Genomic DNA, 12,638 nt, shown 5'->3' with positions numbered 1-12,638 from the left:
CTGCTCAGCCGGCATCAGATAATGAGAAGAGGTTGACGTTCAACCTCCTTTCCCTCTTGAGTTGATCCAGTAAGAGAAAGATAAAAACAAGTTTTCAAGTATTGATGTGTATCACATCCAAGTGTACTGGGTGTTTGATGGTCAAAACCCCAAAAGCCATGTATAATAAGGTGTATCGGGGGCCTGCCGATATATATGATATGCCTGATTTGGGGCATATGGTATCGAAATTTTGATCCTTGATTTTAATATGTATTTGAGATTTTGGCCTTTGTATGTGACACAGGTGGAATGGCCTTGTATTATCACTGCTATTTCAACTCTTATCTGCCTTCGTTGGCTATGCATCGGTCGTATTGGCTGAATACGGATTGATGCAATGATGGTCGATGCATTGCGAACAAGAGAAAAAGACCAATCTAACCTCTGACTCTCCTCAGATGATCCATGACCCGCATTTACTAACCAATCAGCTGTGGCATTTGCTTCCCTGTAGACATGAAAGTAATGCAAGCCAGGCGGCCTCCACCTTCCACAAATCAGGTAACACTCCTTGAATCAGCTTGACCGTTTGGGTAGTGGAAAACCTTCAAATCACCCTCAATGATGACATCATTCTCAGCAAAGAGAGTAGCAATCTTGAGATCTTCAAAGGCTGCCCAAGCTTCTCTATAAACTTTCACCCAATGCTTTGCTTCTAGTAACCAGAACTTGACCTTCTCCATCTCTGGCACCGCAACCTATTGCACATAACCCATTATCCCTACAAGAAGCATCAAAATTAATTTTGATACTCATGTTCTCCAATAAGGCTCAGTTTGGAAAGAGACAAATGCAAATGTTTAGAGTGCAAAACCTTATATTTTGTATGCATTTGCATTGTACATATTTACATTTGTATTCTTTTCAAATTGAGCCTAAGAGTCTGAGGTGGGAGCACTTTGTTATTAGATACTTGACATTTCTAGTTTCCCATATTAATCTCCAAAGAATAAAAGCCATGCTTACCTTTTTATCCATATCGTCCCTCTTACTATCTTTATTAATCCTTCCACCAATCTAAAACTGAATTATTCACAACCCTCTTCCCCAAGAAAAAAAAAATCTCAAAACGGATGATCGACTCAAATTAGTTTAATTCACTAAGCTTCAAACTATAAGAAAATGTGATTCACGTCTTCGATCGTTCAGGAAACTTTGGAACATAAAGCATTTGATTTTTTTTTTTTTTTTTTTTTTGGGGGGGGGGTGCTCAGACCCCATATTTTCTTACTAACTTTACTGAGAGAGTTATCAACCTGATCATCATAAAGCTGAAGATCGTAGGCAGACATGATAGTAAAATCTCCCTAGCTATGTTTGGTTTGAAGGAAAAAGTAGGGAAAGGGAAGGAAGCCTTTGCAAATTTCATACCTTTCCCTACCTTTTCCTTTAAAACAATCATAACTTTAGGGTCTTCAGATTAAATATGGTTTTGTTTCTGTTTTGAGGGGTTCAAAATAGTTTTTATTTATTCCAATAATTTCAATAAACATTGATCGGATTTCGGTTAGGTCCTATTGATTGTTCTGAGGGTTAATCATTTCTTCCACTTTTTCATTCGGGTTAGCAATGACAACCGGATCCATCTGCTTTTCTAGGGGAGCATCACCAATCAATATATCCTTCCACAGACTTGTGCGTTTTCCATTTCCTACTATCTAAGACAATCTTTTCTTTATCAAATCTCATTGAAATAATAAAGATCTCCATGCCCAAGAGCTGCATTTTTTTTTTTTGAGCTTGCCTTTCAAAAATTACACCCATTAAGAAAGGACACAATTACTTGTAATTATTAGAGGTTGTGATTGGTTTATGAATTTGTAAGTAACTTACATACCTGAACTAGTAGTATTTTATGCCACATTAATAAACCACTATTAGCTCCGTACATATAGGCCTCACTGTATTCGTTTGGAGTCTGGATTTCTCTAATGGTTTGCAATCTTTCTTTTCTGCCCATGGAATTGTACATCAACATAGTTGCATCGCCAACCCTCAATAAAATGGGGTGCTAGAACGAAAACACCGCCACCTCCTCAATTTTGCCCTCACCCTTCGTTTTTATTCCCATTTATTAATCAATTTTTTGGGGAGAGTGCATCTTAACGTCACAAGTCCTGACGTTACCTTCCATGAAACGAATTTTCTCTACTCCACATCCTCATCTTCTCCTTCATTGTTGTTCTTTGCACACCTATTGATGACACCGCCACATACCCAAAAAACACTCCACCACCTGCCGCATCTGCATCTGACATGTTGGAAGGGTTAGAAATCATATTAAAAATGACCGAAGTAGGTTTAGTGGCTGGCCAGATTTTTAAAATTTTTCTAACCCCACATACGAATCAATTTTTCGATAACTTTAAAATTTGAAATTCCAGGATTGAACTTGCATTGAATCGAACTAGATTTGAAAACCAAATTAAAACTGATTATACCTGATACAGGGACCACAATGTGCAACTCCTAGAGTGGTGGTTCATGCCTAATATCAGTACTAAAATCGGTTTCCAACTGAAGATGGTGAAGTGTGTACGTGAAGACGATTTAGCAACATCGTTTTAACAAAACTGATCCCCAACTTGCTTGGATCGATGTGGGTGTGTGAGCTTGGTATCCTATGATGTTTTTCTTGAAAAAAACATATTATAGAATTGATGAAAATCAGCCTCTATTACAGTTGGGTTGAATTAGGGTTTCTATGAGACAAGGGAGAAGAGAAGAGAGCAAGAAAGTGGAGAGAATTGGTAAATTCACCCCTCTCCTCTTAGTCCCTTATATAAAGCACTATTCTGATATGATTAGGAGTTATATCCAAATCAAATTTGTGTAAGGACTTTATCTTTAATTGATAATCATTATCTTTTTTAGAGAACATGTGCTCCATACCTAGATCCTTACCCATTTTCAATCCAAATCACATCACAACTAAAGTTGTCATGTGATTTCTTAAACAAATCATATTAGTAATGGACTTTATGAAGGGATGGGAGATCCATCATATAGATGGCCAAACCCTACAGGAAGGTTGGGCGAAATTTCAAAAATTTCTTTCTCTTCCATCTGGGAATTGTATTCCCTAATTTAGAAAACCGCATTTTCAAGGTTCATTCTTGAATCCAAAACCGGACTAGATCTGAAATGAAGAGGGATGTACTGATACGAAGTAGTAGTAACTGATGTGTCTGGAGCATGTCGTTAACCACTTGGGAACACCAGTTTAATTATTTATAAATTTTTATGATTATCAAGCAACTACAAACGTAGTAAAATGATGAAAACGGGTCGTATCCATAGGGAAGTGAGGGAAAATTAATACGTACTTAAATCTGGACAAGAGAACACAAGAAGGAAGTGCAGAAATATAAAGTTAATTAATTAAATTGAGAAAAATATAGAATTCAAATAGTATTGAAAGTTATAAGTGTAGAAACATAAATAAATACAGAAATAAATAAACAAAAGAAATGAAATAAAAATCTGTAATCCGATCAGAAGTAGCAGTCTCCAGATCTCTCCTTTGACCCTCGAACTTCTCGAGCTAGGCCTTCTGTCTTACCTGGCCGAATTGCAAATCTGTAGAAAACAAAATGAAGATCAAACAGAGTGAAAATAAATTGCTGAAAGGAAATAACGAAACTGGAATTGAAAGAACAAAAATTAAAACTAAAATAAAGTAAAAGTAGTTGGGATCCGATTCTAGAGGTGGCAGTAGTGGTGTTGGAAAGTAAGAACCCCATCCTCTTGCCTGGGCATCCTCCTCTTCCTCTACCTTTGAACTTCTCAAGATCAGCCTTCTGTCTTACTTGGGGGCAAAATCCAACCCCTTCGTAGGAGTCCTTGGGTCCTTTTTGTAGAGAAGGGTTGATAAATCTGGGTTTAGAGAGAAAGAGGGGGTGACAGCTGGGTTTTAGCAAAGATATGGGTGCCCTAGGGTTTTTAATGGAGGGTTAGGATGGTTTTGGGGTATTCCTAAGGTTGAGAATAAAAGGAGAGGGTGCTTAATATTATGTAGGGTTGAGATTTGGGTGCCCAGAAATAGATGGTGGAGATTGAGGCGCCTAGGGCTGAAAGGTGGAGATTAAAAGAGGTGGGTGGCGCCCTAGAGTGGATGGCTGAGATAAAAGATGGAATGGAGGGCTGAGATCTAGTGGTTAGGGACTGAATGGTGAGGGTTAGCAGTTAGGTGGCGCCCTAGGGTTTAAAAGCTACAAAAAGAGTGCCCTAGAATGAATGGTGGAGATTAGAAGAGGTGGAGGGTAGAGACTAAACAACTAGGAACGGCTAGAGTTTGCCAAGGATGAAAAGAATGTGTTAAAAGACGCCCTAGGGTTTGTTAAGGAGAGGGGAGCATGCGAATACAGTAGGAGGGGTGCCATTCTGGGTTTAGCAAATAGGATACACCTTCCTGTTCTTAGTTTTTCACAAAAATACCCACTCATTAAGCTAGACTTCACACCAGCTTCCCAAAAACTATATTTCAGCCATGTAACTTCCCTAGTTTTCCTTAGAATTTGCATAGAGACCCTCAGAGTTCACAACATTGAATTTAATTGGGAAAAGGGTATACTTTGACTATTCTAAGGCCGAAAATACCCTTGAAATGATGCCCTTAAGGCATCAAAATATAGAGTTATCACATCCTCCAACTTAATCATTGCTAGTCCCTTAGCAATGCGGTCTTAAAATTACACTGAGCATAGAGATCCTTCCCATCATAAGATCATCCCTGACAGAATTAGTCAAGCATCATGATTTCAGAATTCTCAAACCCTGTATAGATCGGTATTAGGCTTAAGGGGTAAAACTGTCTTACTTTGAATTTTATAGAAACTTGGCTTAAAAATCTTATTTACCCTTCCATTTGCAGATTGTCTTGATAAGCTAAGATTATTTTTAAAATTAGACACGTATTCTTCTTATCATTTTTTGACAGTGGATTTTTACCCCTGAACTTGATTTGCACACTTATTTCTATTGTTACCTTCCATCGTTTGACGCGAATCTCGATACTTGCCTTAGGTAAAGAGACCCGATTACTAAGTGTTAGGTGATTGTCTTTGGCATTCCTTTTCTTGTTTGACAGGAATCTCGACACTTGACTTAGGTGAAGAGACCCGATTACTAAGTTTAGGTTGTCTATTGACCTTTTATTCTCTCTCTCGGTCTCTCTCTCTCTTTTTTTTTTTTGCAACACTGTTCATGGTAGTCCACTGTTTCTAACAATTTGAAGAATTTTTGTCTAATTTCTATATCTTTCTCTTCTTATCATGGCAAGGGCAAACTTGGGAGTATTTTCTAATTTCTAAACGGTTTCGATAATATTCAAATAAGACCAATTTTGACTCCTATCACTTGCTACCAATTTCTACAAAACTCAATATTCTTTTATCAGTTTCCTCAACTTTTTCTGTTTTGGAATATTTTTTAATGGAAACATTTAAAAATTTATCAGTAAAATTTTAATTCTACACATTTAAAGGCTTAGCTTTTCAATTTTGTTTCAATTTTTCAAAATTTCTCTCTCTTTCCTCACCCCCAACTTAAATGCCATTGTCCCCAATGGCATGACTAGATTCATGCAAAGAGGTCTTGGACCAAAGGGAACAATCAATAGGTTTTTCTTGAGGGGTTCAAGGTCTTCCACCCGAATCAAGAAAAGAAAAACTCTAATCCTAAAAGTAACTGAAAATTACGTTGGGTTGCCTCCCAACCAGCGCTAAGTTTAATGTCTTCAGCCAGACACATTCATGCACTTTCTTCATCTAAACTCTTCGACTTATTTTCATCTTCTATCTGACAGGGTTCACATTGGGCTAACCAAGGGGTAGGCAGGGCATCTAAAAGATCATCCACTATATCCACCTTACACTCATCTTCCCCTAGGTTTGGATACTTAGAGGCACTAAAAATGTTTAGCCGGACTTTCTACTCTTCTAATGAAATATCCATTTTTCATGATTTACAGTTTGTATTAGCCATGCTAGAAACAAGCATCTTAAGATTATCGGGATATTGTTCAGTTCCTCAGTTGGGGTCATGTCTACGATGATAAAATCCATTGGGAAGTGACAACCCTCTACCCTGACAATGCGTCCTCAATAACACTTCGAGGAGTGTTGACTGATCAATCAACGAGTTGTAGAATTACCAAGGTAGGTTTTAACTCGCCGATCTGAAGGGATGAGAGATCCATTATATGGATGGCCGAACCCTACAACAAGGTAGGGCGAAATTTCAAAAATTTCCTCTTCCAATTGGGAATCACATTCCCTGTTTTAGAAAAACTGCATTTTTCAAGGATCAATCTTGAGCCAAGAACCAAATCAAATTTGAACCAAAACTGTAGGAGAGGGATGTACATGATATGAAGATGCAATATCTCCCAATGAAGGTGTTCACGCCCAAAGAAAGACTCCAAAGACTACTCCCACTGAAGATGACACAGTGAATGGTGGAGCAGAATCAACAGGGTCCATCCAACGAACCGAATTCTTCAGTGAGAATCCAATGGAGGCAGTGAGCACGACTTCTGATTAGCCTTTCTCCAAAAACTGATATCAAGACACCTCTTGATCACTCCTACAAAAGGAGATCAAACTGGCAGTATGGCGGCAACTAGAGGAAACATAGGGAGAAGATGGCGCAGTCACACTGTTGTTGTCTTCTCTCTAGGTGCTTTGAGATCTGATCTCTGAGAAGCATGGGATGCTGAGGATGAACTGAATGGTTCGCCCCTTCCTCCTTTTATAGCCTTAAAGAGGGCTCCTAATCTCATTAGGAGTTTTCTAATCTAAATCTATATTTGGATAAGGAGTTCTCTTTAAGAGATAAGGATAAGCCCATATCTTATCTGCATATTAGATAAGCTCTCTCATAATCTCATTAGGAGGTTTTCAGATCTGAATTCAGATCTAGACTCTCTGAGTGGATAGGGTCCTATTTGCTGATTTAATCCCAGATCCGCCCCCCTTATTTAACTAGTCAAACTAGGCCAGTTCGAAATGGGCTTTAGGCCCAATAAGTCTAAGTGCTCAAACAACTTCCAACCTGCTGCCCAGTTGGGCTTCTTTGTATGGTGTGGGACCCAAACATTGATCTACACATCAGCCACATGGGTTCAGCCCAACCTCTGTTACAAAGCCTGGCCGGATTCACTGAAAAGACAGTGAGCCACCTGAAACCCATCACATGGACTCCTAATGGGCCCAACACTTACACTAAGTGGTCCCTGGGCCAAGCCACCTTAGAAAAACCCAGGGATTGTGAGTAGATGCAAGATTAGCCCATCAGGTATTACCCTCAATGGTCTTACACTTAACCTCTTAGCCCATAATGATCAAACACTGCCCGACAAGAGAGGGCTCTCCCTCGACTGCAAGGAACAATGCTGCACTTTCTGCTCACATGGATCCCGGGAATTAAAACCTTTTGCAAACATTTTGAAACCATAATATATATATTTATATCCGTATATAAAATATATTTTGCAAAACAAATTTCAACGATTGAAATCGGCTGCCGGCAGTCTTGGTTTCAATCAGAGAGAGTGCATCCCCGATCATTACCTTTGTCCAACAAAGGGGCTGATCCTATCACCCACTTAGATGGATTCTCGGGCTGTCCCAACATACCCAGATTTTGACCCCCTCTAAGTATCTCACTAATTGGCATATCAAAGATAGCCCAATCCGACACCTAGTGCAGTATCATAATCGAGTCTAGGGGTCAGGTGTAACATTCCAGTTTTGCGCATCTATTTCCAAGGTCTAGGGTAATACTGGAATTTTGGTCCGATTCAGGGTTTCAAGAAAAAACCCACACTGCATGTACCTCAGGTCTCTCACCCTGGCAGCTGAGACAGGCCACCCCAACACTTGGGGGCACATCCGTGTCAGCTTTAGCAGGATAAATCTCCCCAGACTTATCCAACGACTGTGAAAATTCTTTACTAACACAAGTCTCATAAGTATCCGGTTTAAGGGTATTACACAGAAACACACCACAATAACATGAATCAAATATGTACTTTATTCATTTACAATAAATGTCATAAGTACATCAATCTGATTGGAGCTAAGGGCATACACTGTCTAACATGATCATGAACCTGTCATAAATGGACGAAAGTAGATTTATACTAGCCCTAAGATCCAATAGGGCTCTTTCGGAGGTGATTCCAGAGATGACACATCTTATGAGAGGAGCAACGTCTTTCATTTTTCGAGGAAGTTGGTTTAGGAGAGCCGCACTAACATCTGTCGAGAGCATCACTTTTTGTGGGGCCAATCGTGGCTCCATCATTTGATTACACATCTCTTTCAATAACTTGGCATAGACCGGGATATGTTGGACCGCGTCGAGGAGAGGGAAGTTAATATGGACTTCCCTGTTGTCCTCGTTGCGAGTCTCTTTCTTCTTTCGCAATAGCCCGACTCTAAGTTCAGTTGGAAAGGGGACCATGGGTTGGTTCACTAAAGGCTTGTCTTCTAAAGTTTCCTTTCCTTCTTCTTCTCCCCCCAACTTAGGGTCTTTTTGCTCCTTTTCACTAACTCTCTTTTTCTCACACGGGTCCTCTAAAATCCTCCCACTCCTTAAGGTTGTAATAGCCTTGGTATTTTCAAGCTGATGGTTCTTAGGAAGTGGTTGAATTTGTTGTGGAGGAAAACCCAGTGGATTATTTCTAGGATTCATAACCGGTTGACTTGGTAGTTACCTACTTCTCTCCTCTTCTTGGCTTCGGCTAGCTGTCCTATTTGGCTCTCTAATCTATCGATGGACTGTTGCTGATTTAGGATCAGCTACTGAAGCTACATGAATTGGTCATCGACTGTACGAGTTTGAGGAGGTTGTGGGTGAGCCTAATAAGCTTGAGCCGGTTGATTCCTAGGTACATCTATTGGAATTGGTTCTGTACTTGTGACCTCTAAAATTGCTAGGCCATGGAGTTAGATGGATGATGTGAAAGGGATGGTAGAATCCATCGTATGGATGCCAAGGTGATACTTGAGGTACATGTCAGCCTTAGAATCAAGATTCAAGGATCCTACTTAAACTAAAACCAAACCAGATCTGAACCAAAAGAGAAGGAAGTGATTATACCTGATCTAGAGAAATAATATCTCTCAAAGTTGGTGTTCACGCCCAAAGAAGACACCGAGATCTGCTCCTGTTGAAGATGACACAGCAACTGTGGAACAGAACTAGCAGAGTGCATCCTACACACTGAATCCTTCACAAGAATCCTTTGGAAGCAATGAGCACCGAACTGAATCAGCCTTTCAGCAAACACTGATATCAAGAACTCTTTCTTGATCTTTCTTTGACAGAGAAAACGAATTGGAGTAGATGGGTGGCAGCTACTGGAGGAGAAGGCTAGAGAAGAAGATGGCGAACTGCTTTTTCTTCTCTAGGGTTTCTGAGATCCTATCTCAAAACTGCAGAGTGTTCTTTTGAAAATCCCTATGGTTCGAATTCTTGTAATTCGAATTAGGGTTTCCTCCAGTTGCTTAATGATTAAGAAAACCTCCTAATCATATAAGGAGTTGCCCTTATCCAAATCTGTATTTGGATTAGAACTCTTCTTAATCTCATCTGCAGATTAGATAAGCTTTTGGGCTCATCCTAATCTCAGATCTTCCCCCTGTTAATGACTGATCAAATCAGTCCAGTTCAAAATGGGCTTTAGGCCCAATAAGAATCAAGTGCTCAAAAGTCTTCCAAACTACTGCCCAGTTGGGCTTCTTTGTATGGCATGGGACCCAAGCATTGATCTACACACCAGTCACATGGGTTCAACCCGGCCTCTATTACAAGGCCTAGCCGAATTCACTAGAAAGCACAGTGAACCCCCTGAGCCCATCACATGGACCCTATGGGCCCAACACTTACACTAAGTGGTCCCTGGTCCTAGCCATCTTATAAAAACCCAAGGACTGTGGGCAGGTGCAAGATTAGCCCATCAGGTATTATCCCAAATGGTCTTACACTTAACCTCTCAGCCCATAATGATCAAGCACTACTCGACAAGAGAGGACCTCTCCCTCGGCTGCAAGGAACAGTGCTGCACTCTCTACTGGCATGGATCCCGGGAATTAAAACCATTTGCAAATATTTTGAAACCATACTTAGGTATATATCATATATATATAAATTTTGCAAAACAAAATTCCAACGATTGAAATCAACTACCGACAGTTTGGTTTCCATCAGAGAGAGTGCATCCCCGATCATTACCTTTGTCCGACAAAGGGGTTGATCCCGTCACTATGATCACCCACTTAGATGAATTCTCAGACTGTCCCAACATACCTAGGTTTTGACCCCCGCTAAGGATCTCATTGATTGGCATATCAAAGATATCCCAATCCGACACCTAGTGTAGTACCATAATTGGGTCTAGGGGTCAGGTGTAACTTTCTTGCCCAACAATTTCGAAGGTCCAGGGCAATACTGGAAATTTGGTCCGATTCAAGGGTTCAAGTAATCCTACACTGCGTGTGCCTTGGGTCTCACCCTGGCGGCTAAGACAAGCCACCCCAACAGTTGGCAGCACACCAGTGTCAGCCTTGGCAGGATAAATCTCCCTAGACTTATCCAACGGCTGTGAACATTTAAAACCAACACAAGTCTTATTAAGTGTTCAGTTTTAGGGTCTTACACAGAAGTATACCACAGAACATGAATCAAACATGTACTTCATTTATTTACATTAAATATCAAAAGTACATCAGAATTGATTGAAGCTAAGGGCATACAAAAACTGTCCAACATGATGATACTGTTGGAACTATGTGTAGGTTTGACATGGTTGAGCCGGTTGAGTCCCAGGGTAATCATTGTCCTCCTAGTGAGTCCGGGCTTCAAACCATTGCGAATGCACATCTGGTAGGGGGGTTTCTTAGACTTGGGCCTTGTAAGTGAAGTTGGGCTGATTTTCCCACCTAGGGTTATATGAGTGAAAGAATGGTTTAGCATTGGGTTGGAAGAATTTGTTGGCCGCATGTACTTTGTCTAGAATGACTGGTTGACATGGGCCAGCCGCAAGGCACGTGCTAACATGATGGGCCGGGCTTGCACAGATGGGACATGTTGGATAGGATGATAAGGTTGGGTATGGGCCACTTTGTTGACGATATGCAAGGACTTGGTCAATTCTGTGGGCCATCCCATTAATCTTGTCTAGTTGTAGAGACACATGGTTCCAATCTATTTGTGGCTCAAGTTGGAAGTAGTTTCTCATTCCACACATTCCGTCCATTGAATTCATTTTCTCTTATTTTGTTTTAACCCACTTTTTCTTCTTCTTTTGTTTTTTTTTGAAATTTGAAATTTAAATTTTGAATTTTAATTTCAAATTTAGATTTTGAAATTTAAATTCTGCAATTTAAACTCAATTTTTTTTGTTTTTTTTTAAATTCAAAAAATAAAATTTTGAAATTTAAATTCAAATTCAGATTTTGAAGTTTAAATTCCTAAAATTTAAATTCAAATTCAAAATTTTAAAATTAAAAAAAATGCAAGCAATTCACACACATGATCTATGGGCTGACCTAGGGTTTCCTAAACTAGTGGTTCAACCAATGTGAATCCTTTTCGGTTCATTTGGAATTACACCACTTCCTTTGGTTAGCCAAGTAAGAGGTGGGGATGTGGGAGGCTCCCCTTGCTCTCACAAGGACTTAATTAAGTAACCACAAAACCTGCTTAGGCATTGCCGTTTAACCTCTTTCCTTAGACACCAACCGCCGGTTATAGAATGTGATCACAAATTTTCATAAAATTCAACACACCTTTGAACTAAATGTGAGGCTTCCCTAATGGATCTTGCTATCCAAAATTTTAAATTAGGGTTTAGGGTAAAGTGCACGTGAAAGGTGTTGATTTTTGGGCCAAGGAAGGGTGATGAAATCCCCACCTTAGCTTATTTAAGTTGGATGCCCTTAAATGGATTAATGAAAAGACAAAATAAACACAACAAATGCAACTAATTACAATGCATGAACAATTATTTCTAAAGTGCAATTCATCAATTAAACATAAAATAATAAAGCAACCTAATTAAGCAAAAGGAACAATTAAAATAATAAAAAGAAAACCTAACACATTCACAACTAACAATGATAATTTCAGCAATTAAATAAACCTATATGATGCATGCTCTAGAATATGAAACCCTAAATGTTGGGATGCAAATGCAAAACTTTTAAAATATTAATTAAGTTTTTTATATTTTATATTTTTATTTATTATTTTAATTTTTTTTCAGAATTCAAAAATTTAAATTTAAATTAAAAAAATTGAAATTCAAATTAAAATTCAGATTCAAATTAAAATTTAAATTCAAATTAAAATTTGAAATTTAAACTCAATTTCAAAAATTTAACGATTAATTGTTTAATTAAATAACTAAAAAATAATTAAATAAGGCAACAAATAATTATAACAAACAGAAAATAAAAGAATTAATTATTCTAAAAATATTAACAACTACCAAAATAAATTCTAACAAGAAAATTGCTATTCTAAAAATTAAACCAAAAATAAAATAAACAAAAGAAAATTATGCGACAATAAATAAAATAAAATAAAAT

This window comes from Nelumbo lutea, chromosome 8 (genome assembly GCF_056320005.1).
Source record: "Nelumbo lutea isolate HS-2025 chromosome 8, American lotus-T2T, whole genome shotgun sequence".
Classification (NCBI taxonomy): domain Eukaryota; kingdom Viridiplantae; phylum Streptophyta; class Magnoliopsida; order Proteales; family Nelumbonaceae; genus Nelumbo; species Nelumbo lutea.
Note: the sequence above shows the minus strand (reverse complement) of the source record.